The sequence below is a fragment of the Taeniopygia guttata genome, chromosome 1 (genome assembly GCF_048771995.1).
Source record: "Taeniopygia guttata chromosome 1, bTaeGut7.mat, whole genome shotgun sequence".
Classification (NCBI taxonomy): Eukaryota; Metazoa; Chordata; class Aves; order Passeriformes; family Estrildidae; genus Taeniopygia; species Taeniopygia guttata.
Genome location: NC_133024.1, coordinates 7,346,178 through 7,373,951, shown reverse-complemented (window position 1 = coordinate 7,373,951; position 27,774 = coordinate 7,346,178). Strand labels below are relative to the sequence as shown.

The 27,774-nt window shown below is 33.5% G+C and overlaps 1 long non-coding RNA gene across 1 annotated transcript in view; it reads right to left on the bottom strand.

Moving 5' to 3' along the window:
* Positions 1–4,636: 4,636 nt before the first annotated feature.
* The window catches only part of LOC140680293 (uncharacterized), a 67,466-nt gene continuing 44,328 nt past the window's right edge, over positions 4,637–27,774 (bottom strand). Inside the window, exons 2-3 of the long non-coding RNA XR_012051450.1 lie at positions 7,303–7,509; positions 4,637–6,552 (exon numbers count right to left, since the gene is read on the bottom strand). This is a non-coding gene — a long non-coding RNA (uncharacterized lncRNA). The remainder of the gene's footprint in view (positions 6,553–7,302; positions 7,510–27,774) is intronic.

Sequence of the window (27,774 nt, the reverse complement as noted above, 5' to 3'; positions counted from 1 at the left end):
TTAAAAAAAGATAGTCTTTCCCTCATTTAGGACTATCTAAACAACAGCTGTCCTCCAAACAGGATGGCATATTATGTCAGGTATGTGCAAGTGTATGCGTTGTAAATTAGCATTCAAAGAAAAACACAAATATTTGCCTATGAAAATATCCTCTCTCCTTTTACCACGCAGAGCGTACCAAGAGTTTTTCTAGTTGCAATATAAATCAAGAGCTGTTCTCATATCATGGACGCCAACCAAGTTTCATGTAGCATTCAGCTCAGTAGAACAGCTCCCAATGGTTATGAAAGACCATTCTTGAACCTGTCAAACTCTTGCATTTCTGGCATAGGTGTTCTGAATCTACCGGGCTTTAGTCTCAAAGGTTAAATAGAATAGTTTCTGTGAAACCAGGACTGGCTTATTAAAATTAATACTAAAAAAACAGCTTAGTAACCTATGTTTTATGTTTTAGACTGGGTAGCACAAGGATATGCTTTTAAGCATTCTTTAAATTGCACTCTTGGGTTGTTTTGACTGTTGTGTAGCATATTTGTTCTTGGTTGAGGTGATTTCATCCACTGCTCCTCAATTCTCTCTGCTGGTTGGTATCAAGCTTATATTTTCTGGGTTAATATAAAGTTGCATAATTTTACTTGCTTAAAATATGATATCATACTCCATGAGTTAGTAAAAGTTACTTTTCCCCTTATCTTGTATGTCCTAAACCAGCAGGAAAATAAGATGAATTGTCACTAGAATAATAGTGATATTTGTCATGCTTTAAAAAATACATGAAAGAGTACTGACAAGCGAGACTTTATTCAGAAGTAGCAAATTTTATTCTGTCAGCCACAACAACATTTATGTCAGTCCTTTACTGCATTATGATTACAGTATTTAAATATTGCCAAATAGTATCTGTACGTCCTAGGATCATTTAATACAGACGCCTTGCATCTTGAACATTTTGCTTTTTGCTTACCATTGAGATAATGGAGTTCATGCAGATGCTTGTGCTGCCTGCATACATAGAGTTTATCTAGGAAATTTAAGAAATCTTATAAGCCACTGTTTTTCCAAACATTTTCTAAACTATGTCAATATATGACAGAGATAAAGACTGATGGCTTAAAATATTTGATTTGATTCTTGCTTTTGCATAGGCATTCTGAGCATCAATGTGCAGAAAAGTGAGCTGCAGAGTTAGCACTGTGCTTGAGAGTTGTATTCTAGAGTTGTAAAAAGTTTCCTCTCTTTGATAAGGCCATAAGTTTTCCTGGTAAAGTCAACAAGCTTATATTATAGGTAAAGCATTTAAAGTCAAAGTGGGTGTCAGGATGGTCACATGGCCTTAAAGAAGTAATTTAGGAAGTTCGACTCCAGTTTTCCATCTTCAGAAGAAAGGAAGAGAGGCAATTGACTTTATTTCTTCCATCCTTTTCTGTATTCTGGGGTAAATAATGTATTTGATTAATATCTGCAGCAAAAAAGCCCACCAGATTTTGTTCTTGGCTGTATCTCAACAAGGCTACAATCTTTTAATTACTACTCAAGGAAAAAAAAGTATAAAGCTAGTCATTTTTCAAAATAACAAGTTAAAGCTGCTGTTGCAAACACTAGTTAAAAATATGCTACAATTTACACTAATGTTTCTGTCTGAAAGGTCAGTCATTAGAAAGGAAACTCTTGAAAGGCATAGCAAACCATGCAATTCACAAGTAATTAACAGTAACAGTGATGTAGATAGGACTCCCTATAATAAATACAGCTATAATGTGAAAAAGAGTTTTGAAAGACAATAAAAAAGATTAAACCAAACAGGGATATAAATAAAGAGCGTGTAAAAAGAGATACCACAATTAACAGATTTTGATGCCATTATGTTTGTGTGTCTGAAAACATAAATTGTTTCATAAATGGAGGAAGTAGCATGATTTAAGCACTTCTGAAGCAGAAAACTCATTTAGCTATTTTATGAGGTAAAGACACTTACTGTAAATCATTTCCACACTTGTAGGAGGGCAATATAAATTGCCTTGATAAGATACGACTGATTTAAAATACACTTCTTGAATAGCACTAGCTGAATATAAAGCACCTTATAACTGGATGTGCTCTGAATTCTGAAACTGGGTGTTCACCAATACATGCAAGTGCTTTAAAACTTTTTATTGGTGAGTCCAAAAGAGAGAAAAAATGGAGCATGCTTCTAGAACTTCTTTCACATTACTGTTATCATTGGACAAAGCTGCAGAAAATAATTCAAATGAGCCTCAAAACATTCAAAAAAATTCTTCAGTATGGTGTCTTAATGTATTGTACCTCTTTACAGCATATATGTATCCAAAACAAACAGCAGTAAATTATAAATATACTTATCAGGACAGCTTGTTCTGAATCTGAATATAAAAGTATTGTGGTGGAAATTGAACAAACCACATAGTGCATTTTGTACCTCTTTGGTGGCAGCATTATTCACAAATGTGTCACATAAGCACAGGAGCAATGTCACCCCTGAAGGAGCAAACAAGGATGGGTCTTGTGGCACAAATGAGGGGTCCAAGGAACCAAAAGCTGCAAGATTTCAAATTCTCTGGTACATATGTGTATATATATTCACAGATAAAACACATGAATGGCTCCATTCTAGGAACAATTTCATTTTGAACTGGTTTTGGTTTTTTGATTTTGTTTTTGTGAGTTTGTTTTTTTTTTTCCATACATGAGGTCTGTATCTCTGATAAAATCTGTCAGAGTTAAATATTTGTTTCTCTTTTCAGATGATGTATAGCAATCTGAAGGGTAAGTGAGATCTGATAGAACAATAAAGATTGTTTATACCTCAGAGTAGAGTTACCTTTCAGTCACCCTCTTGATTGTCAACTGTGTTTGGTTTTGTACTCTGATACTTGAATCTTACTCTCAGTCATAGCTAGAAAATTCATGTACTTTAACTGACTTTGGTAGAATTACATTCATTTATCTCATCTGAAATACTGGCTTATTTTTTCTGATAAGAACAATAGGCTATTCTGTTAGAGTTCTAAACACTCCTTATCAGTTTTCACTATAGAAATCATTTCAGATATGGATCCATAAGCATTAGTAGAATATTGAAGTTTCAACAAGCCTTAGAAAAAAAAAAACAGGTTTATTAGATAAAATATCATATAAATGGCATGCCAGTTCATTGTGTAGTAATGAAGGTAATAGAATAAAACTGCTGAAGAAAACAGTAAGACTAGATTTAATGAAATGCCTAACAGCACAAAGAGAGGAATTAGATCATAGACACTTTTTAAAACAAACAAATAAATATCATGTAAAAGATTTTTGCAATACTTTTGTATGGACTTTGCTGGCTGAAATGACTGACCTTAAACAGTTATTATTTATAGTATGTCTGCCCATAAATAAACCAATATGGTTGTTCTCAGTCTACAGTAGAAATTATACAAAGGGGAAAATTCTGTTAAAAAAAATTAATGTGACCTTAATTGATAAAAAGAGAAGAGCCCAATAATTAAGAACTATGAGCAGATTTTCTCCCCCTTTCCAACCTATTTAAGCACTTGTCCATCCCTAACCACCCTCTTCACAGAGCAATGGATCTTTATAATTAGGTGAGATTTTTCAGGCCTGTTTGTTTCTGCAGGTTTCAAAAGTAGCCTGGGTGTACCACACACAGAATCAGCAGCTATTTCTCCATTGCAAAATTTATAGAGAATGAGAACACACTACCTGTGCCACATCCTCCTCCTGATCAAATATATTGTGATGCCACAAAACTTTTCCTGTATTCTCTTGTCAGTTCTGGTTTCAGGTACTGCTGGAAATGAGAAAGTACAGACCTGGATAAAAAATGAGGTAGTGACCAAGAATATTCAAAAAACTTGTTCAAAAAGTGTAGTTTGAACGAAGTTTGAGTTTCTGGAATGAGATTTTTATTCTGTTGTATGTGTAATTGATGAACCCTGAGAAATCAAGTGATGGGAGCACTACAAATACTACAAAACTGTCATATTATTATTATACTTTAATGAAAAAAAAAAACCAAAAACCAAAAGGGTGGGATGGATCTAGGTTTATTTTAGTGTAAACTTGCTGTGAAATATTTCTTCTATTTGTCACTCATGTAAGCTGATTAATGCATTCCAGATACACGTTTTATGGAAAAAAAATATATTATTGAAAACATGGGATATTCTTCCTACCTAGTAAATCAAAACTTACAGCACTTATATTGGAAGGAGTAACAAGCAGTAATTTTAAAAATTCATGGGTAAGTATTTTAGTCAAGGACCACCTATGAAAAAAAAGACAAACACCTATTATCAATGGAGTCCTGAACCACTTAACTTTGCTCTGATTATACTACAGATAGTCCCTGAATTTGAGGACATTTTATTTATTGTAATAGATAACCTCAAACTTAAAAGGAGTATTCCCTATCTTTAGAAAAGTGATATTCATATGTTACTTTTATATGTTACCATATAAAAAACCACTTGCATTATGTGCTTTAGGTTCAGAATTTAATTTCTTAATGTTATTTTTCAAAATCTTCCCTGGACCATGTGCTTTTAATCATTTTGCTTGATGTCCCATGAGAAAATCTACTACACGAGGCTTCTGCCCCACCCCCTGAAGCCACTTCCTTCTGCTGTACTGGCTTACTTTGAATTGTGAAACACCAATTTTGTTTGATGCAAAATATACATCAAAATATGCAAAATAAATTTATCTGCTCAACTGAACTCTTCACAAAAGTGTCCTGGAAAACTTAATGAAAATAGAGTCATTCATTAAGCTAAAATAAGAAAGAATAACTGGATATATCAGTTTATAGAAGTCTGCAGGTCATCTGGTTCATCTTGTATCTGATTTGTACTATTTATTTTGACTGCTTATGACAAGAACTATTTTCCTTTTATATAGGACCAAGCACTTCACAAAAACAAACACAAAGGCTGCTTTGGAGTTCATACTTTGGAAGAAGCAAGGGAATGCCACCAATAAATACACAACCAGTTGTTGGATTATATTCAGGTTATTAGTACTGGTTGAGACAGAAGATAAAACAGGAAAATACTTTGAATAGTATCCTCATCATGGCTTGCCAAAATTATTGGTTTTTTGTAACTTAAAAGATCCTTGCACTTCTGGATGTGGTAACAAGGAATTAAAAATCTCTTTCAATTTCTTCAGAGGCATGAATGTGAAACCATCCAACAAAGAAATAACTTACTTTACCAGGCTTGGTTGATTTTGGTTTGGTTTGTTAGTTTGGTGGGTTTTTTTCCAAATCTGATGAAATTTCAGCATCTTTAAGATTTTCTTTGACCTTTTGTAAAAGAAATTTACTTTAAAACATATTGAAAAAAAATCTATATAACAATAATTTCAGGTTGTTTTCCTTGAAAATAGATTTTTTAATGTGAGTCAAACTTATGAATCAAACAATCAGCAACAGATGGATTAACCTGAATATATATATTCTGGAGCATAAGGTATCTGAAATCTAAAATTACCCATCTGGAAATCAAATGGAGGATTAAACTAAATTAACAATCAGTCTTCACGCAGTTCCTGTATGGAACTGGCAGAATAAATCAATCAGCATAGCTGCATCTTATTTTGTGTAACCTGAGTTTAGTCCATAGGCTGACAAAAATTATTCTATTAGGTCTCTATTTAAAAAAAATTATGGTGAAATTAGGTGAAAGTAAGAAAAACAAATCCTTTCTCAGTGGTCTTGAAAACCAAAATACAGGATACAGACAACTAATACAAGGTTTTTTTTCAAATTACTGTATCATAAGTATACATTCAGCAGTATAAAAGACTCAAGATAAAATTTTTCCTATTTATTTGATGGCAGATAAGGTAATTGTATCTGTAGTCTATCCAATTTTTAAAATTATTATTTGGGACAAATATTTTGAAACTTTTGTATTTTCATAATATTTTCTCTAGTCTATGGCATGTCTTATTTTAGCATGTCCTTTTGATTGCATTTTTGATCATACAATGTGTACTGAGTGGAATTTCAATGAATCCTCTTTATTTGAGCCACTTCTACTTCAATTACCCTTTTCAATACCTGATGCCTAGTTATGAATCTTGATTTATTCAATAAATTCTCAAAGAGTTTATAAACAGAAACAGTATGACAGTTGATTTGTTTTAAGGATTTATATTGAATGACTTTTTAGTTGAACTATCTTTAAGTCTTTTTAGTATATGATAAGGGGTGAATCTTCACTGGTGCAAAGTATATTAAAATACTTTAAAAGCATTTTTAAAAGTTTATGAAAATACCTTATTACAAGTAAAGCAAATGAGAAGATAGAACTTATCTGGTGGGTTTCTAACCCCATATTTACCAATGTGCTGAGGGCAGTGCATGCTGGGACACCTCTGACCTGGGCAAAAAAGGGGAAGAAATTGTAGACCAGCTTGCAAGAGACATTCCTGATTCATCATTGATGAGGGAAGGCCAGTGAGATGGGCAAGAGCAGATCCTGGTTCATGAGGCCAAAGAGCAATATGAGGAAAAAAATGCAGAACCTGGTGAGAGAAAAAAATAGAGAACTAAATAACAACAGAGCAGATTACAAACTTCTTGGATAACAACCTTAAGTTTCAAATCTGTGACTGAATTTAATATTTTAATGCCTTTCTTGATGCAAAATTTGATGCTTCATATTTTATTGATACTGTTTTTTGTTTTCTGCTTTCACATGAGAAAATACTGAAGCAGGCTTTAAGATATGTAGTAAAGGGACCCTCACACAGTGTTTGTCACCATTTCAGAAGAAAAGGATGAAAGACCAGAAAAAGATAAAAAAAATCTGACTTTTATTTTCTAATGTGGGATGTTTCAATTTAATTCAGATTTAGTTTTCTATTCTTTTCATGTTTTATGTACATCCCAAAGGGCAACGCATGTTTTTTTTTTTTATTGTGTTTTTTAAGGAAACTCCTTTGAGGGAAGCTGCAATATTTTCTCATTCACATGAAAATTACTAAACACGTTATAAAATCCAGTTGACTGTTTAAGAAAAGCACAAAATGGATGAAACACATTGGGAAACCAAATCCCAAAAATTTAAAACAATACCTCTGTTTTGCAAATAAATAACCACATTTTACTCATAGAAAACACACATTAAAATCATTGGATCCCTCTCCTTATAATTTATGGAAAGGTTATCAAGAGAGACTGAGTGTTCATAACCCCTACTAATTAATTTGGACCATCCCTTCCTCCCTCTTCTCAACCAAAATATTGTAGTCTGTAATTAAGAACATTCTCACCTGGGCTAATTTTGGCTGGGATAGGGGTCATTTTCTTCATGGTAGCTAACTACCTCTTCAGACAGAATACTTCTTTCAGGAACAGCAGAGCTCCATGTTTCTATCAGGTCTGGAGAGGTTTTCCTGCCAGTGAGGTTGCAAAACAGGCAGGTTTGGAGACCAGGTTTGCATTTTATGGGATACACCAGTTTGAAGCTGGCACTCCTCCTGCACAAACAGAAAATATTCTTTGATCATCTTCTGCTTTTTCTACCATCCATTATTAATATAAAGCAGGATATCCTAATGGCTTCTGAGACAAGCAGGAAAGAAGGACTTTGAAAAACAGCCAGAACTGTCCTGTCAATATAGGCCAGAGACTGATTCCAAATCACTTGTAGACATCCAAACCCCGTGGGCAGCAGGGCAGGGAGGGGATTCTGCCCCTCTGCCCCGCTCTGCTCAGACCCCACCTGCAGGGCTGCATCAGCTCTGGGCTCCAGCACAGCAAGGACAGGGACCTGCTGGAGCCAGGCCAGAGGAGGCACCGAGGGGAGCAGAGGGATGGAGCAGCTCTGCTGGGAGGAAAGGCTGAGAGAACTGGGAGTGTTCAGCCTGGAAAAGAAAAGGCTTTGGGGTGACCTAATTGTGGCCTTCCAGTGCCCAAAGGGAGCCCACAGGAAAAATGGAGGACAATTTACAAGGGTCTGGAGTGACAGGACGATGGGGATTGGCTTCACACTGACAGAAAGCAGGTTTAGGTTATATATCAGGAAAAAATTCTTGACTGTGGGTAAATACCCGCTTTTATTATCTCAACCTTGCCTAGCCTCTGTTCTAGGTAGCCATTCCAAGGCATCAGTTTGGCACTGGAACAGCTTGCCCAGATCTGGGAACAGATAGGGCTCAAAATCCTGAACTGGGAGCAATTTGAGTCTGAAGTTAGGCTGAGTTAATCTTTCAGTGCAAGCAAGTTAATCCAACAAAATAATGAGTAACATAAAAAGTAGAGTGAGAAAAGAGAAAGTGTATGGAAGGTTCAAAGTGAAGATGCATCCAAGGAAATTGCAGATATATTTCTAATAATCTATTTACTGTCATCTTTTTTTTTTTCTTTTTTTCTTTTTCGTTTTTTTTTTTTTTTTTTTGGCAAGAACAAAACTTCTTTCTACCTGCAGTCTGCATATTTATACTGATATACACGGTTGTCAGGTGAATCAAAGGTTTCATTTTGCACTACTTACTCTTTCTGGAAAAACAAACTAATTTTGGAAGGAAACAACAGATGCTGATTTTTTTAAAAATAATATAAGCTATCATCTTTAAAAATATATTCAACAGTTAGTGTGTGAGATTTATTATTTGAAAATGAATCCTGAAAATTTTAACAAAAAATTTGATTTTACTCCTGCCAGAATAAACTTCTTTGATATATACTTTTTGCTATCCATGAGCTAGACTATAATGTTTTGATTAAAGGTGATATATATTAGTACAACACCATGTTGTTACAATTGAGGTATTATAAACAGGAAAATCTCCAGTGAAGAAATAGGGAAAAGACATTAAAAACATTATCATTAATTGCTAATGTAAGACTGTAAGTAGAGACATATTTTATAAGGCTAAAAAAGGAAAAAAAATATATTGAATTCTAGAATGTTCAATATCACATAAGAATTATTACAATTATTTGTTCTCAAGTTTCTCAGTCCCTTCATCTTTCCTAATGAAGACAAGTATGTGGGGAATATAAAAGGCAGTGGTGACAGGGTGAGCTCTAGGGATTGAATTGAGCTGCATTTGCAGAGCTAATCAGAGATGAAAGAGAAACAAAAAACTTTAAAGGTTTCTTTCCAACAGGTCTCCATATGCTGGATTGTGGCTACAGGTAGAAGATGAGGCCAGAGTGAAAGAAATAAAAGTTCTTACTGACCTTGTTCGGAAATGGAGAAAAACAATGACAAGCCAAGGAAGGTGGTTTTATCAAGTATAGAAATTAATTGCCACAGAATTGGCAATTCAGTAGTATCTATGTCATATCTAAGTGCTGTCTTTCTGAAGATCATCACAGTTATTTCTCCTCTTGGCCCAACCTCCTCAAGCACCCATCTGCAGTACCCAACTTTTTTTTGAGGTCGACCTGTTCCTTCTGGCCCATCCTATTCAGACAGGGCTGACTTCAGAAGTGGATGCTCACTTGGCTCAGAAATTAGCAAGATCCCCTAGGCAAACATCAAAGATTCATCCATCTACTCAGTTTTCAAAGGCTCATTACATCCCTTTAAAGCTCCCTCCAGGAAATTCTTTACAATCAGAATGTGTTCTACATTCTTTGCAGTCACCAATTATCAAGCACAGGCTTTTTCTTGCTAAGAAAAGTAGTATTAAAACCTCATCAATCAGCATATCTGGCCAGGATTTCAAAATGTATATAATGGCTTGGTTTGGGGTGGTACTTTAGTATTCTTAAAAATTCTCAGCAGAAAACAGCTTTAAAAATGAGAAAGAATTAATTACAAAGAATTGTCATTCAATTAGTATATATAATAGTAATTACTGAGAATCATCCAGGGAGCAATAATTCCTATTTTTTCAAGAATATGGTTAAAAATTGAAGCATAAATTTGAATAATTGCATTGGCACAGACACTATAGATGAAACCACAACAAAAACAGATTAAAGAATGACTTTTTTAATTGATTGGGAGGGTTTCTTTATGGAGGTTTTTTGCTCCTGTGATTTATAATCATTGAAGTTATGGAGAAAATCCTTTATTTTATATTGCAATTTCCAACATGATATTTTATTTCTCATGGTTTGGAAAACATTTTTTTTCCTCATTTTTATATTCATTCCTGTAAAAGAAGAACATATTTTTTTCCTGCTTCTGAATTTTACAAATAGAAGAAATTGGGGAATTTTATCCTCTCCTTTTGTTTTTGTTGCAATTCAATTAAAAACTTCCTGTGTTCTTCTGTTAGCCTCTTGTAAAAAGAGGCTAACAGAAGACAGTTACTCACTGTTTTTACCTTTTTTTATATTTTATAAATTAGACCTGTTTTTCTTTAGAAGCTAAGACATGCACTAGATGCATCAGAACCCTTCATGTTGTTAATGTTGTATAGTCTTTTTTCTTTTTTTTTTTTTATGGTGGCTATCAGATTTCAAAGATGTTCCTGAAGGGCAAGTGAACACCACATCCTATTTTGTTATTTTCCATCTTCTATGTTATTTTTTAGATTACCTCTCACTTTGGTCCAAATAACAGGAAATATGGAGTGGACACTTTTAAAAAATTAAAAAATTCAGTTTTTTGTGTCCTTGACATCATAGTTCATCATTCAGAAGCTATAAACATACACTTACAAATGGTGACCACAACAGGACTTTTAAGCTCACCACAGAAAACGTTTATAAAATACCAGAAGCTATTTGGAATTAATTTCAGACATTGATTATCTTCCAATAAATTAAAAAAAATAGTCTTAGGTCAATTCCTTTGTATGAAAGAAATGAATAAATAAAAATAAATTACTGCACTGAGCTAAAAGTGCAACCATTTTAAGGGAGCATATTTACTATCTACTAAAATGGAGAGCTATGTGTTTTTCAAATCAGCTGGAACAGCTTCGCTGTATTTCTTAAGGCTGCTGTAGATTTTGTGCTGGAAACCTTATATCTTGATAAATGGTTTGTTTATCTACTTGCATATTTGGCATCATACACAGTCATTGCCTAAATAGATGGTGATACTAAATCCTCTCTCCTGACTTCAATCAAACATTGCATTTCACCATAACAGACTGGATAATCTTTTGCTACCTTGCCATAATAAATATAGGAAATCTGATCAGATTTGATTATGCAGAAAAAAAAAAGAAAATAAAAAAAGAAAGAAACACACCTTTTCTGAGCATCTCAGTAGTTTTTGCTCCAACAGTTACAGAGCTTGGAAGCTCTGCCTGGTGAAATGACTTGCGCAGATATAAGAGGAAATATATAGTTGATGGTGACTAACCTCAGTTTATTACAAAAAAATCCATCCAATAAAAACATATCAGGAAAAATTGAGTGTTGTCGAGCTGTAATGAGTTTCCTCATATTTGAGGAGTTTACCATGATGCAGGTGATCTTTTTATAGTTCTTTCATTGGTGGAAATAGAGCTATTAGATAATTTTGTGCAATTCATATTTGAAAACCCAAAACTTGACTGCACCAGATGCCAAAACTGCTTAGCTACTGTACTGAGGGTGAACTTAGATTTCCTATGAATTTAGTTTCTGAAGAATAAAACTCCTCTATTTGTCTCTTACTGCAAGTGTTTAAAGTGTTGTCATAGTATCATGACTGATCTATTCCCTTTTTATAAATCAACCAAAAGAAAAGTCTTATGTTCAGACTGAATAAAGAAAACCCCACAATAATCTTGTTTGTGCACTTCAGTCCCCAAGAATACATTTGAAAAACATAAGTGAAAAAGAAAAGGCAGAAAGAAAAATAATAAGAAAGAAGAGTGATCAATGTGTGAAAGTCTCTCAGAATTATGTTTATAGACTGTGAACCTAGGAACTGTTATGTGCTCTGGGCTAATACAATAATTCATTATTAGAGCACCAAAACAATACTATCACTAAAGAACAAACCAATATATTAACAAGTGTTCAGGAAGAGCAACATTTAGGAAGATAGGAATGGATTTCAGAAGAGACCAGTAACTCAAAAGGTAAATTCCTTCAAGCCACCAGTTGTTGATATGAAATCTTATATAAATACTTGGAATATACTCAGTATAAATAAATGTTTCCTAATTTACTAGAGAAAGACAGCTATTCAAACAAAAGGCACGTGGATATAAGAAAGAATTTATTTTATTTAGTGGCAAAAAGTAAACCAAAAAATCCCCGTCGAGTCCTGCTGTTGCTCAAGCACATTCAGAAGTTTAAATGTAAGCTTTTGTGACTGGAACATATAATTTAAGTGATATTTAATATAAAATACTTCTGGTAAAGTAAAATAGAGTTTTTTTTCATCTTATAAATGATAATTTTTTTCTAGACTTAACTTTCATTTTTAATCTAGAGATTTTTTGTATATATTACCTCATGCAACTTTTATATTGCTATTAATCTCTAAATCTTCTTGTATTTAGACTAAATTGCTTCATTTTGTAAAAAGTTTTATTCATCTCTTTGGACAACTAATATTGCTAAAAGACTGGGGCTTGGGATTTCATTGTTTGTTGTGGGTTTTTTGGTGATTTGGTTATTTTTATTTTTCCTGTAGGACAAACTTATTGATATGTCCCAGAAGGAACTGGGCCCATTTGGGAAGAGCATGAAATACCTTATGTGTCTCCACTGTAATGTCTTTATTTTTATTAGAGCTTAATCTGTCACTCCTTTTGTTTGTTATTTCTACCAAAATGAAGAAATATAACTGTAGATCCCATTTTTCCCTACAATGACCTTCCATTTGCCTAAACAACTTTCAGTTTGAATTCTGTCTTCTGATGGATTTATGTCTTATTCTGTCCTGCCATTATCTGAAAATATAAATATTAATTGAAAATGGCTACATTAAATTGCAATCATAGTCAGGCTAGAACACAGAATAAAATCACACAGTATTTCACTGCAGACAATGGAGAATAAACTACACTCCAAAACCACAATGCTTGTCAGACAAACAGCTGTTGTCTACTCCATATAAAAACAAAAATCCCATTTCCTTATTTCCATTTTATTTCATATGAAATTGTTTTCTAAAATCAGTCCAAACTCATAAATAGTTATACTTTTAATAATGGATCTTTCATGAATAAATAAATATTTCAAAGATAAATAACTATGTTTACAATGACAACTCAGACTACTGAATGAAACATTAGTTGTCACTTGTTCATCCACCATCAACATCAAAATTCACTATTTGTTCCTTGCCTCTTTTGCTAGTGTAAAAAATTATTTTTAGTCATCTTGATGCTTTAATGACAAATTCCTATGAAAACTGCTGTTTATAATCAAGCGTGTGTCATTTATGCATGAAACATTGGCTATTTAAATATGGAAGTTTAGAGAGTTCATTGTTATCATAATAGAGACCAAACATAAAATTCAAGCTTTGCACTTACAGTGTTTTAAGTTTTCACCCAATTAAAATTATCAAAATAGCCTTCTATCTCTTTTCTCAGAAAAGATTGCTTCAGATCAGAATCCAAATAAATATTTTATTGTACTGAAGTAAATTTCAGCAAACTACCACCACTACACATTAGGAAATTAATACAGAATTATTTGTCCCAAGAAGAAAACTTCTGTAAAAACACATTAAAGTATTGTGTAAATAAGTATGAGTAAATACAAATTATAAGGACAAAGCACTGTAGATATCTGAATAATGATTGTAGCCTTAAACAATCAGACTGTCTTTTAGGTAGGGTAAATTTTCAATATTAGTCAGAAACACATTAAGAGCTCTGATTACAGAGCAACCAAAATCACAGCACTCTTGTTCTAGGTACAAAGGAAGAAATATAAAGAAATGTTAGGGGGAAATAGATCAGTTTAGTTGACAATTCTCTGAAAACCTCTTTCCTAATGAGAGACAAAGGAATGAGAGATGGAAAAAAAATGTTTCTCTTGCTGATCTTTAACTCCCAAGAACACTTCCAAATTATTTACATGTTCATAAGAACTTTCTCTTCTGAGTTCATTTTCTTATGACATCAGAGTCAATCTCTTAGAAATTTCAGGGAGAGCTTCTTCAGCTTCAGAATAAAGTAGTATTTCAATCTGAAGATACATTTATTTTGAAAGTCTTTCTAAAATCTATTGGTTATGATTATTCTTTCTCTTCAGTGACTGAGTAATTTTACTGAGAAATCTCAGTACAGACTTCAGATACTGAGTAAAATAGTTTAAAAGTCTCTGTATGTCACCAAGCAAAGGTTTGTTGTGGACACATGAGGTGCCACTTCATTGGCTCTTATTTTGTATATGCTGCATAAATCAGCCAGCATTTAATCACACAAGAAGGGAGATTAAAATAAAATGCTAAAATGTAATCTATTCCAGTGCCAATACACTCTCTTGACACATTTCATCTTCTTCAGTTTTCATGATTTTGACTAGAGGAGGATCTGTTAAATACCATCTGAGTGCTTTGCTTGGAATTTTTTTATAATATTTGTGCCTGAGTATAGAAGTCAAGAACAAATGCCAAATCTCTCTCCAATTATTTTAATTTTTGGAACAAGTGAGGAGGGCTTGATTCCCTCTTACAATTAAAAAGTTGACAGTATATGAAATGAAGACTTTGTTTCTGCAGAATGTGGTGCAGAAAATAAATGTATTTTAAATAATTATTGTGAAATCCAATAAAAAACTGCATTATGAACTAGAAATGCATTTTCCTTCAGTTTATGTTTCTTCTTTCCCTATTTGCACAACTTATTGCCAGTATTCCATCCTTGAGGTCCTTTTCAACCTGGTAGTCCATAATTAAAATTCCATTATTATTTTTATATTCTTTAATTGCTTTATTCCATTTTAGAGAGTAGATTGATAGAACAGTAATTTCTTATGCTAGTTTAAGTTCAATTTATGTTGAACCACCTCTAGTAGGATGCAATATTTATACTTTTACTATTACTATAGCTCTCTCACAAATTAACAGTTTTGAAAAACATAATTTAGAATATTTTTAGTTTACTTATACTTTCTTACATGGACAACAGTGTCTTATCAAAAACACCCCCAGCTGACAGAAAAACACTATTTGTTTTGCTAAAGGAACTGAGAGTAATTTGTGAGTATGTGCCTTGGTAAATATCACGAAAAACCATAATTACATCTGGTCTTGAATACTTTCATAACAGCAATACAAGTCCTGTCACATTAACTAAGTCCTAAATTTTGATGACTCCCTAAAGTGAAGATTAAAAATGTCATATTCTTAATATATTATGAAGCATTGCACAGATTTGCATTGCTACAGGGCTTTCAAATAACCTGAGAAAAATTAATCAGAAAATTGGCTCATTCCTGCTATCAACAAAGGATTATAAATCACAGAATACTTTGTCAAATTCTTTAATGCACTTATTGCACATATTTATTTAGAAGAGGCTCCCTTGATTCCTAACATATGGAGCTGCAATACTGAAGCTTCACTGTTTAATACCAACTGAAGAATACCGTGCTAACCTAATATCCCTCATCTGCAGATATTCTCAATGTATTTTTAAGATCGTGGATGATTTAACTATAGAAGTCAGACATGAGTAGAGAATAATTATTTAGATACACACTTTTATGAAATATTTGGTTAAGAGCTGCATGCTAATTCCCACTGTGCTGAGCTCCAAAGGTTTACAAAGTAAAACATCTGCACCTTAATTAAATGATCTCGACAGAAAGCATCTCTTGGAACATCAGAGAAAAACATGCTATAGACAGTCATAGTTTAAACAAAAAAAAAAAATGAACCTTAAATGGTACCAATAGTAGATGAAAATTTTTGATGGCCAAATATTTAAATAACTTAATCTAATTTGGAAAAAAATACTGGGTTCAATTCAGGTATTTTCAGTTATCTCTAACATCTTAGATGAATTTAAGCTTCCAAAACACTAAAAAAAGTGTGAACAACATTTTTTCAAAACACATATATTTTGAAAAAAACTCATGAGATCAGATAGCAATCAGTTTAAGGACTTCTAAAATGTTCTCTATACCTGTTGTATGCCCAAATAACTATGCAACAACTTCTTATTAAATAATTTACTAACTAAAACTCTTTCCACTGCTATCAAATTAGTGATTGAATAGTTTAAATAATGATGGGCCAGCCTGGTTAGCTATGATTTGACTTTCCAGTCTCTTTGATTTAGAGCACAATGGAAACACCACAAGAATCCTTTGTCTTACATGGATTTGGTATCTCCTTCCTCAGGATGAGTGTGGGGGCAATATTTTAAGAAGAGCTGCATGACAAACATTGAGCTGATTGATTTTGGTTTAAATGGCAATACTATGCCTGAGTGACCACTTCTCACATCATTGGTTTTAATTCACTCAGAAACTTTCAAACTTATGATTTTCTCATTTTTTTAGCAATATGTCAAAACTAAAACCAGAGCCAGAAAGGAGTGAGACAGCAGAGACTGTCGTGATTTTGAAGTCTGAGCTAAATATGAATAGTCAAAATTGCCTATTTCAGATGTTTTAAAGAACAGTATGTATTTGCTTGAGGAGCTCAAAGAGAAAATTATTCTTTTAAAGCTCCCAGGCCATATGTGATCACACAGATATTTTGATAATCATGTCCAGATTACGCTCATTTCTGTCAGAACTTGTAGATATTCTTAATATTGCGCACACTGCAGTTTACAATAAGTTCAGCATTCATAAGGTATGAAGGATGCATGCTAGTCATATACATATGTCTGAAAATACCAGTAAAGAAGCACATTTAAAATTTGTTTCTGCTTGCTTCAGAGCAAGCAACAACATTTTGATGCAGTATGTTATTCCTATACCTGCTTGTCTCTTGGTTGTCTCTAAAATGAACTGCAGTGAACTATAAAATGAAAAATATTGGATTTTACTGGCTGTCCTTTCTATTTGTTCCTCTTGCTTTATAGCCTTAGAATGTTCCTGTGCCTTAAATGAAAATGGATCACTTTTTGAACATTTTGCTGACTTTCTTGCAGGCTTAACATGTGCAAAAGATAGCCAAGACATCTCAGATCTGGGATATGCTTGTTCTATTTTACTTCCAGTATTATGAAAGTCCCTGTGTTTCCTTTAAATTTCCCAGCACTAAATTTATAAGTACATGAAATTCTTTTATTGGAAGAAAACTAACCAGCGAAAACCAACCAACCAATCAATCAACCAAATGAAGAAAGACTAATTTCTTTGAAAGAAAGGTGCATTTCAGCCTCACATTCCATTTTTATTGCACCCATGAAATTAAAAGACTATTTTTTCAGACACAAAAGTGGAATTTAATGGAGAAAATCTATCATCTTATACTCATTCTGGGAACGTGTTTTTCAAATTGTAAATGGACCTATGATCCCACAGACAGTATCATCATCACCATCAATCACTACTATTCTTATACACTGGTCTAAGATTTCTATTTTTGCTTTCAGTGTTTAATGCATTTATAATCTTCCAATTGAAGATACAATAAAATAAAATATTTTTAATATTAAAAAGAAAAAAGCCCCCAACTTTGTTATCAGAAAAAATTCATATTTCAAATCTGCCGGGGAAATATTACATCAAGCTAGCAATTGCATTTAGAAATTTAGCAAGAAAGCTCATGAAACATGTGATACAGGAAACAATGAAGCTATTTCCACTCTAAATCAGTCTTTTATTCTGATACAATCTATGAGCCTGTGGAAGACCTTAATAACTTCTCAGTCTTCTACATGAAGCTCGTTGATGTTGCTTTACTAAAACGTGTCTGGTTTGAGCACAGCTCTGCTCACTGTATTTGGTGTAACCATCAGTTTCTATATCCAACATCTAGCTGGGAGTCAAAAGTTACATTTTTCCCTTCAAAATTTTTGTGAGATTTTTTTTTTTCTTTAGCTCTTTTGTAATTTATGATTCACAATTATTTTGTAACCACATCCTTCCTCTGTGGATTCACCTCAGGGGTTCTAAGCTAACTTTCCATCTATACAATTATGAATCCATTTAATCCATTCAAAGCTTTCCTATTTAGTTGAATGTTTCTTGTTTTTTGTTCTCACACCCAAATCCCTTTCAGTGTTACCCCTCCCGTGCATCTGCCCATCTCTCAACACATTTTCTTCCAACACTGGGTTGGTTCCAACCCACCTAGATTTTTTTGTACTATTTCTTATTTATTCTTATTTAGACATCTCAGTAGTTTCTTGCCTATTTTTACACAACTGTCTAGGCTCTTCATTGAATCCAAATTTCAGTTTTCTTTTTTTCCTCACTTGTCAACAGATAGAAAATGGAGGAGATGGAACATCTGGCATGTTTCTCTGTGAGACAACATAGTATTTGAAGGTGTTTTAATATTTGTTCTTTTAATATCAAATCCAGCACTGAGGAAATTGATGGGTATGGCAGCTTCATAAATGTTTCTGCCCACAGTATTCCGGGGCTTCAACTCAGTGATCCCAGAAGTTCACTGGTTGTTTACATAATTTTGTAAAAGAAATAATTATTGTTGTATTGTCTGTGGTATTTTTTGAGTAGCAAGAAAATTTAAGCCCAGAAACAACTACAAAATCTTTTTCCTTTTTTTTCCCCTTGCACATTATACACTTTTCAGTGTATATTTGAACATTGAAGGGCTATGTAATACATATGTATTTTTAATTTTCTTGCAATATATTCTATCAGAATTTATTTAATACAGGCAATATAGTATATATCATGTTGATATTTTAATCCACAATATCCCCTATTTATTATAGAGAAGCTTTTGCATTACAAATACAAGTGGATAAATAGAATTAAAAGACAAAAATGGAGTCTAATTTTTTACATGGAGTATGTCAGAAAGAATGCTATTTATTCACAGAACTGGTCAAGGTAGAACAGATTAGTAAATAGAAATTAACTTACTGTTTAAAATTTAAGGTGTGCTTTGTCACTTGTAAGCCAGTAAGCAAACAACAATAATAAAATCACTTTGATTTCAATCATTCAGCCCAGAATACTGTGATTTTTACATCAGCTTGATAATTCACAGCTAGCATAATTTATATTTGCTTACACTGATGAAATTTATACTAAAATTAGACATGATATATCAATGACTTAAATTCCTCATACCTAGTTTGAAAAGTTATAACTGTTATTTATTTGCACAGCAATGCCTTTCTCCTCATGTTGAAGTCTATAAATATTCTCCAGCAGCATTCTGTACTACTTCTTTATCCATCATTTTTTTTCCCCTGCCATAGAGATTTGATGAAAAATCAAGCTTTTTAAATGGGTGACAAGACTTTAATTCTAAAAGCTAGACTGGTAAATTCAGCTACTACTGTCAAAGGAAAGGTACAGTACAAACACAAGAGCACTAATGGCTGGTTTAATGTTTAACAATGTCTTCAACAGTAACAAAACACATACTAGGAGAGCTTTTATTGAATTTAAAAATAAATTCTAAGAATGCATATCTTTTTTCTGCTCTTCCTCAGAAAATAAAAGGAAAGTATACCTTTATTCTCCCTGGAATTAAATAAAAATGGAAAAAAGAAAACTGTGGCTTATTGAGTATGATTTTCAACAAATGGACACTATTTTGCTGGCTCTATCCATTTCACAACAGCTTAAAGCAACGTGCACTAAGAAAGAAACTTCTTCACCAGCATGAAATGAATGAAAAAGAGAGAAGCAGTCTCTGGAGCCAGAGTGAAAGCCTGTCAAAGAATAGCTTACTAAAGTGGGGATGAAATCTCAGTTTAGTTGGCCAAAAGATTCAAGAAACCACTCATAGGCCTACTGAGCTTTCAAACAGAACTGAAGAAGGATCAATAGGAAAGTTTTTAACAGAAAACAAGTATCCAAAACAAAGAGAAAACTTGAAAGGCCAGCAAATAGCCAAAGCATGAGAATGGAAGTTGAAAGTGGTAGAAAAACAACCAAAGCCAACTTAATGTCTGACAAACATTGAACATCTGCAACCCTCAGCGGGCCAAATCTGCAAGATTGTTTACAGATTGCAAGTCTCATGCCTGAGTGCAAATTTTAGCAAGGTCTAACTTCTTTAGAAAGCAAAAATCTCTCAAATTCTCCAGTCACAATTATTGCACAACACGTCAGCGTCGTTTTTATATTCTTTGCTATCTCATCCAGATGAAATAAAATAAGAAGCAAATCAATGCCTCCCCACCAAAAACCCAACTCTCCATACTATCCCTGTGAACCCTCTGCAGAAACATAATTGCTATTAGAGGGAAAAAAGCATAGGATCTTACAGCCTTGGTTCTGCCATTAAACATCTAACAATAGCAACTCAAAATATCCATCTCTATGCTTTTATCTTACACGAAGTTACAACAGCTCTCAACTCTGTTTTTGTAGCAGCAGAACAAACTACTTTTTCTTCATCTTATTTTTCCTTCCAGTTACATCAAGTATGAACTCTCTAAGCCAGTCCACAGGACAAAGTTATACTTACTACTGTGCTACAAAGTCCACCTCAAACAAATTTCTGAGCTCAACCATATGGCAGATGAAATTTTATTCAGTGAGAGAAATTAAAGAAGCGACACAAAAAGTAAAGCCAAGTACCCAAATCTCTATTGCTAAACACAGACAGTGTATCTGTCTATATTACTTGAAATAGTACCTCAAAAATAATTATTAATTTTATTAAAAAGGAAGGGTTGTAAATATTTTTGTACTGATCACTTCTGCAGCTGCTGGAATCAAGGTCCTTTCCATCATATCAACTTTATGTATAGAGGGTTTACTTCGTGATTTATTAAATATCAATTGACTTTAAAATCCTGAGAAATTTTTTGAATCCAAGAAAGACAGAATGAAGCATATGCAGAGAAAGAAAGTAGTTTCCACCAAAATTAAATGTCTATTTGTTCCATGGAGAAGTATTCAGCACCATTCTTCACTAAATCACACATTAAGTAGCTAAGACACCACTGTGAACAAATCTGAGCTATAAAATCTTGAGTGTTTATTTTAGTTTTATTAATATTTGTTATTTTATTACAGTGCTTTGCACAAGATAATATTAAGCAATCCTTTTTGACACAATTGCCCTGACTCTCTCACTAGCCCCAATAGCCCCAGCCTGATCTCCTGGGACCTTTGAGAGGCTGATCTGAGGTCAGCAGAACTCAGGCTCACATCAGTAGTATTAGTGTATAAACCTTTCTTCAGGCACTCACAAAGTAGAGTGATTTAACAGGGACAAGGTAAATACTCATGTTCTTAGGCACATTTTTATCAATAAAATATTGTTGATTAGGGAATTCCATATTAAATGCTGATTTGCCTATCTGAGGAGCATCAATTTTGAGCTTTCTTCATATTTATATATTGAAAAGGCCAGATGTGCACTTATTGGACCTTTAGGGACAATAACTATATGTTAAAAAGAATAAATACTTCTTTCTAATATACAGTGGAGATGAAAGTCATTATTTCATTGGTATTTTCTTAAGACACAGATGTGTCTGCGTAGCTAAATGTCAACCTAGGTGAGTACTAGATCAAGCTTAGCTAAAAATTTTGTGTTTTTAAAAGAAAACCATAAAATATTAATCTGAGATGCAAGGCTGACTGATTTACAGATAGTGGGAAAAATTGATTTAGCTAGTTACTACAGAAGTCTTTATGCCTGGCCTACAAACTGACCTTTGAGATGCAAGTGGTTTGATACAGAGCACAGGAAGGAAGGGAAGTGTACATGAAAGGTAAAAATCAACATATAAAGTTGGAGACCTGTTACTTATCTGAACTGATTGCAGTAGAGGAGACAGAAGATAAGGAATGTATAGATCTGTGCCTGATCTCAGCAGGAATTAATTCAGTGTCAGAATTTCTCTTGTACCCTTGCTCAGGAGCTGTGATAGAAAAGAGGTCCTCCTGTTACAGATGGTCATACTAAAATACATTCAGTTTAGACAGTGCTGATAAAATATGCTGTTGCATTGCAATGTCAGACTAAAAGCCACAATTTCATTCTTTGATTATTTCATGGTGTGAAGCATGAAGTAACTTAAAAGAATTATTTGTACTACAGAAGAAAGAACATTACTTCGTTTCTCATCTATAGCTCTCGTCCTCTGTAGAATTGTGTTGGGTGTAAAAGTGTACAGGAAAATAACTTAATGGCATTCGCACAGAAATATAGAAAATTAATCCAATTTTCCTCATATGTCTAATATGCACATGTGATTTATCAACAGTAATTAATTTGATCAGGGAGGAGCAGTGGCTTTCATATGGTCCCAGCGGGATTTATCCAGAACATTCTCATAAAATTTCCTCATAATGTTTCTCTGAGTGTTACATTTCTCTTGTGCTGTGTACAGTGCACAAGCACTTCAGTATAAGGGGATGAGTAGAATAAAAGAGGACAGGAGTAGAGCAGGACAGAAATACATAAGAAAACAATTCTTTTGCACTCAAACTCAAGGGTCATTGCCTTTTAGTCCAAAGCTTGAAGAGATGGGCATAGGGTAACAAGGGCTGGCTGCACACAGAACAATATGTGCAGTCCTACATATTCTGCAAGCACACATATGCAGACAGATTATACAGCTATTTCCTGTGTGCTATTGTGTGTATTTTCATTAACCTTCTATAGTGCTTGAATTTGACAAAATTTGAGTGATAATTTGTCATGATTTAAGCCAATGCTGTGAATTAACTGAGGCTGAGTATTTCATATTGCAAAGTTTGACAACTGCTACTTTCCTAACTGGTACAACAAATTGACCCCACTATAACCAGTGTGCTTCCCAGAAAATAACTGAGGTCATAGCCCAGGTTCCATTGAAAAAATTATGTTTCACCATTATTTGGAGCTATGTGGCAACATCAAATGATGCTGCCACATCAAATACTAAAAGGATTTGATGCTTCCACATCAAATACTAAAATAACAAATCAGTGTTAGTCCAATTAATTTCCCAGTGAATTGTTATATCCCAATTAGCCTCCTGCTCAGTTCCTGTGCAAGCATTCATTTTCTCTCCATACTCTTCTACTGACTGCAGATGGGAAGAGAAGGGTGTTTTCCTTTTCTCTATTTATAATTATCTTTCTTCCTCCCAGCCCCTCACACTACTCACCACGTGTGTGACCTTGACTCATGCAGACAATTCCCATCACTGGAATTTTGTTTGCTGTGCTACAGAAGGAATAGAGGAGTAAACAAACCTGAATGACTGCCTTGCCTCTAGTCATTTGTTCTGAAATGAAAAATACATCCAAACAAGAGAAAACTGCGCTGCAGCATAAGGACAAAACAAACTTCTGGGTGTCCTGTGCATGCAACTTGTTGTGATGTCTCTGAGACTACTTAGAACCTTGACTGCAGAGGGGAAAAAACATTTATCTTGTACAGCATAAAACCTGAATGTTTTTACTTAAAAAGCAGCTCAATTTTAATTTGCAATTTAGAATGATCTTTATGAAAGATCAAAACTTTAAAAAACTCTTTATGATAAAAAACTCCTCCATTGATTTTCTTAATTTCCTTTTCAGATCAGTACAGGTACAGGGTTGCAGAAAATACATTGAAATGCCTGAAAATAACCCTGAAAATACAGGCTGCCTATACACGTGAGACACCTTCCCAGTATGTCTTGACAGTCATAAATCATGACTTGCATATATCCACTTTCTGATTTCAGGGGCTAAATTACACTGCACTGTACTTAGAAATCAAAACACTAGCCTTCTTTTTTTTTTTAAGTCAGTATTTAACAATTTATAATTTTAACAATGTAGATGGATAAAAATAGCAGCAGGATACCAATAGTGAAGAAAAATTTAAAGGATTAAACATAACAAGGCACAAATATGCTACCACAAGAAAGACAAAGGACAAAAATGAGGAAAAAAATCAGATGTGTATTGTTGTTCTCACACTCTGTTCGAAATGGAAAACAGCATCAAATTTTTCATGATCATTTCCTTGGTAGTCCGTTTGCTTTTCTGAACTTACAGACTACATCCAGTAAAGTTCTTCACAACAAATCACTCTTCCTTAGCTTTGAAAATATAAAATTCCATCTCTCAAATATAATCTTTAAATAATTGTAAATCCATATGCTTAATATCTTCTAACAACCTCTTTTTTTATTGTGAGTTTTTAAAGCAATTTACTTATCAAATACTTGCATGCTTTATACTTATATTTATATAAACTTGCATACTTTATGTATATATACATGCACAGATACTGGTAGATATGCACATTTATGTTTAAGTATACTTATATGCCTAAATTTTAAACAATTTACTTATGAAACTGCAGGAAATTGTTTAGCAAATATAATAATTTTAACTTCATAGGTTTCAGACATTCTTTAAATTAATATGTCATAAGTGTTTTCACTTTAATATACCATGGCAAATTCTTTTCAAAAACACACTCAATGTTCCTCAGGGAGAGTTCAGAGTTGTTTGAAGGCATGGACCAAAACCTTTAAGTAGTTTTTTGTCCCCTCACCTGACACTTCACATGTGATATAATGGGACAAAACATTCTCTGTTCATTTCCAGTAGGCTGTGCCTAGCAAAATGGTTTCAGTGGCTCTCTCCCACAAGAATAATCAGATTTTTAGTTCCATCTGGAAGGCAAGGACCACTAAGCCTGGAATTCAGGCCCCTATTCAGCTCCTTTGCAGTGTTTTCTTCCTATCAACACCATAAAATATAGATTATAAGAAATCTGCACTTCTTTCCATTTCTTTGCTTCCCCTGCACATTTTGTTAGAAGAAGGGAATACATATTTGTGCCTAAATCTTTTGATTTAAAAAATGAGGATAAGTGATAGCCCATAAAACAAGGACCTAATGCTCATGTAAATTCCATTAAAAATATTTACTGATAAATATGCTATTGTACCAAATATATTGTATCTATTATATGTATTGTATTAATGGTGTATCAAATGGAGAGCACAGAGAAGCAATTAAAAGGACAACTATTTTAGAATCAGCCCTTTTAACCTGAAATTAATAAATACTCTGTGACAAGTAGAGTTGACAGAATAATTCTGTCAAGAGAGTCAAGAGAGTGCGCCTACTCACATCTCCTACTGTTAAATGATTTAAAATATTTTTTCCAGGCTTTTTTTTAGGATTTAGAATATGTTTATTTACTATCTCCCATTCAAAAGCTAAATGATACACATTCCTTGATCTACAAAGATCATATTTTTTAATCTTTCTAAACTAAGCAATTATTTTTCAGCTTGGTGAGGACTAATATATGAAAAAAATATACACTCTATATTGGATCTAATTCAGAAAAATAATTATTCATAAAGATGCCATAAAGTATACACTAAGTTAAGCATATATTCAGGACTTTTATCTATTAGGAGAGATTAGCAATCTATTTTACTCTATATTTCCAAAAAAATGTATATACAGGACATTTTCTTTAACCCAGGTTATATATCAGCACAAGATCCATAAATGTCTTCTGAGAATTTTGAAGAAATCATGAAATTGTTTTGATTTGTTATGCCAATGTCATGCTGATAAAAGGAGTTTTTTTAATGCAGAACCTTTGTCACAATGTTTAAAAATTGCCAGTAAGTCAATTTTTTCCCCATTATATACTGTAGCATAAACTGTTAATTGATACCAATTAATGATTTTTTATTATTGTCTTTAATTACATTCCAGATGAGGACATTTCTATCCTGTAAATCAAGACAAAACAATCATAATTAAAACTGGCGATACAATTAAGAGGAAAGTACAGCTTCAGGAGACAAAGAAAATTCTGGAATAAATTGACAGCCATACAAGTTTGATTTATCCACAAAAAATAATATCCGTCCTATGTTCAAAACTCCGTGATTGACTCAATTCATGATTTTTTATTCAGCCACACAATAAATTAGTTGATTATCACCTGAGTAACAAAAATAATAAAAACGGCACTAAAATTTTGTCAGAAGACTAAGAAATACTAAAGATTGTAAAGATATTTTTAAAGATATATTTTCATTGAATTATAATTTTGACAAATGAGAAGGATCTTGAAGCATGAATTGTTAATTAAGAAAGTTGATGTAAAGAAGTTATGGACATAATATTATACTTAAGTAAAAAAAATCAATCTAAGCATAATATTCTCAGTAAAAATATAATACACATAGGTTTAAAAAGCAAAAATTAGAAGATTTTTTTTGTCTTTCATGTTCCTAAATCAAAGAATTGCCTGTGTTGGAAGGGACCTTAGAGGTCATCTAGTTTCAAGCCCTCTGCTATGGACAGGGACTAATTTCAATAAAATGATGGATTTAATGAAATTTTAGGTATAAGAAGAGTTAAAACAGAATAGAACAAGTGAACTTGGAGAAGTCAACACAGCAGATATTGATTTAACACTGAACAAACATGACAAACTGAGGTGAAAGAAGATTTCTTTATATGTGAGTTTCAAAGCAACATGGCATGTTTGCATTCAGGTTTGTTTCCTTTAACACAATATAACTAGAAGATATTTTTTCAGAGAAACACCTTGGAAGGGAAAGCTTTATGGGATCACTCATGACAGAGCTTAAGGCTCTCTTCATAGAAATATGTCTGAGATTGTCATTGATAACTGTTTCCTAAAGAGAAAACTGCTGCTACTTGGAGGCTTTTCATATGGTTTGTGTTAATTCATCTCTTCTGTGTGACAAAAGCAACAACACAGCTGATATATGAAACTTGTGTTTGTGCAGGCCTTTCCCCTTCACCCCGATTATGTGTTTTTCTCTATTGCAAATGAAAATTGTGGTGCCATTCACAAGTTTTTAAGAGCTTTTGTCAGCCAGAAAGATTAATGGGCAGCAGAATAATAATTAGATTTCATTTCTATTTTCTTTTTTAGATAGGCAAATGTGAGTTTATTACCATAAGGTCGTAATTTTGACATATCAGAAAATAGTTGAGGTTAAAAGTGAACTTTGAAGGTCACCCCCTGCTCAAGCAGGGCCACCTACAGCCAGTTGCCCTGGACCACATCCAGATGGCTTTTGAATATGTCCAAGGAGGGAAATTACAATCTCTCTGGGTAACCTGTGTCTGTGTTCAGTCATGCTCACAGTCAGAAAGGCTCTCCTTGTGTCCAGACTGAGGTTCCTGTGTTTAAGTTTGTGTTCTTTTTCTTTTGTCCTGTCACTGAACACTGCTGAAAAGAGCCTGGATGAGTCTTTTTTGCACTCTCCCTTCAGGTGTTTATATCCATTTATATCCCTCCCTAAGTGCCTTCCTTCTATAGGATCAGCAGTCCCAGCTCTCTCAGCTGTTCCATATGTGAGCAGCTCCAGCTGTTCCTTAACCATCGTAGTGCCCTTCACTGGGCTCTCTCCAGTATGTCCAGGTCTCCAGTGTCATGAGGAACCCAGAAATGGACACAGTACTTCAAACATGGCCAAATAAAGGGGAATGATCCTTTATCTGCCTGGGACAATGCTCCTCCTTTAACAGCCCAGGCAGGATTCTTTGCAAAGGTCACTGCTGTCCTTTGCAAATTGGACTCCATTAACTTAAGTTCAATGTGAGTCTGTATTTCATAAACATTTCTATATCTTTAAAGAATTCTGTTCTACTGACTTAAACGAGACAAAAGCTTCCAAGTTGTTCTTTGTGTACTATTTATTCAGGTGATACACAGAAAGAACTTGATTCAAGCAAACGTTTTCACACAGCATGCTAGGTGAACAAACAAATATGTATCAGGGCTCAATATTTGGTAAGAATTATTTTTCCTCATTTTAGTTTAG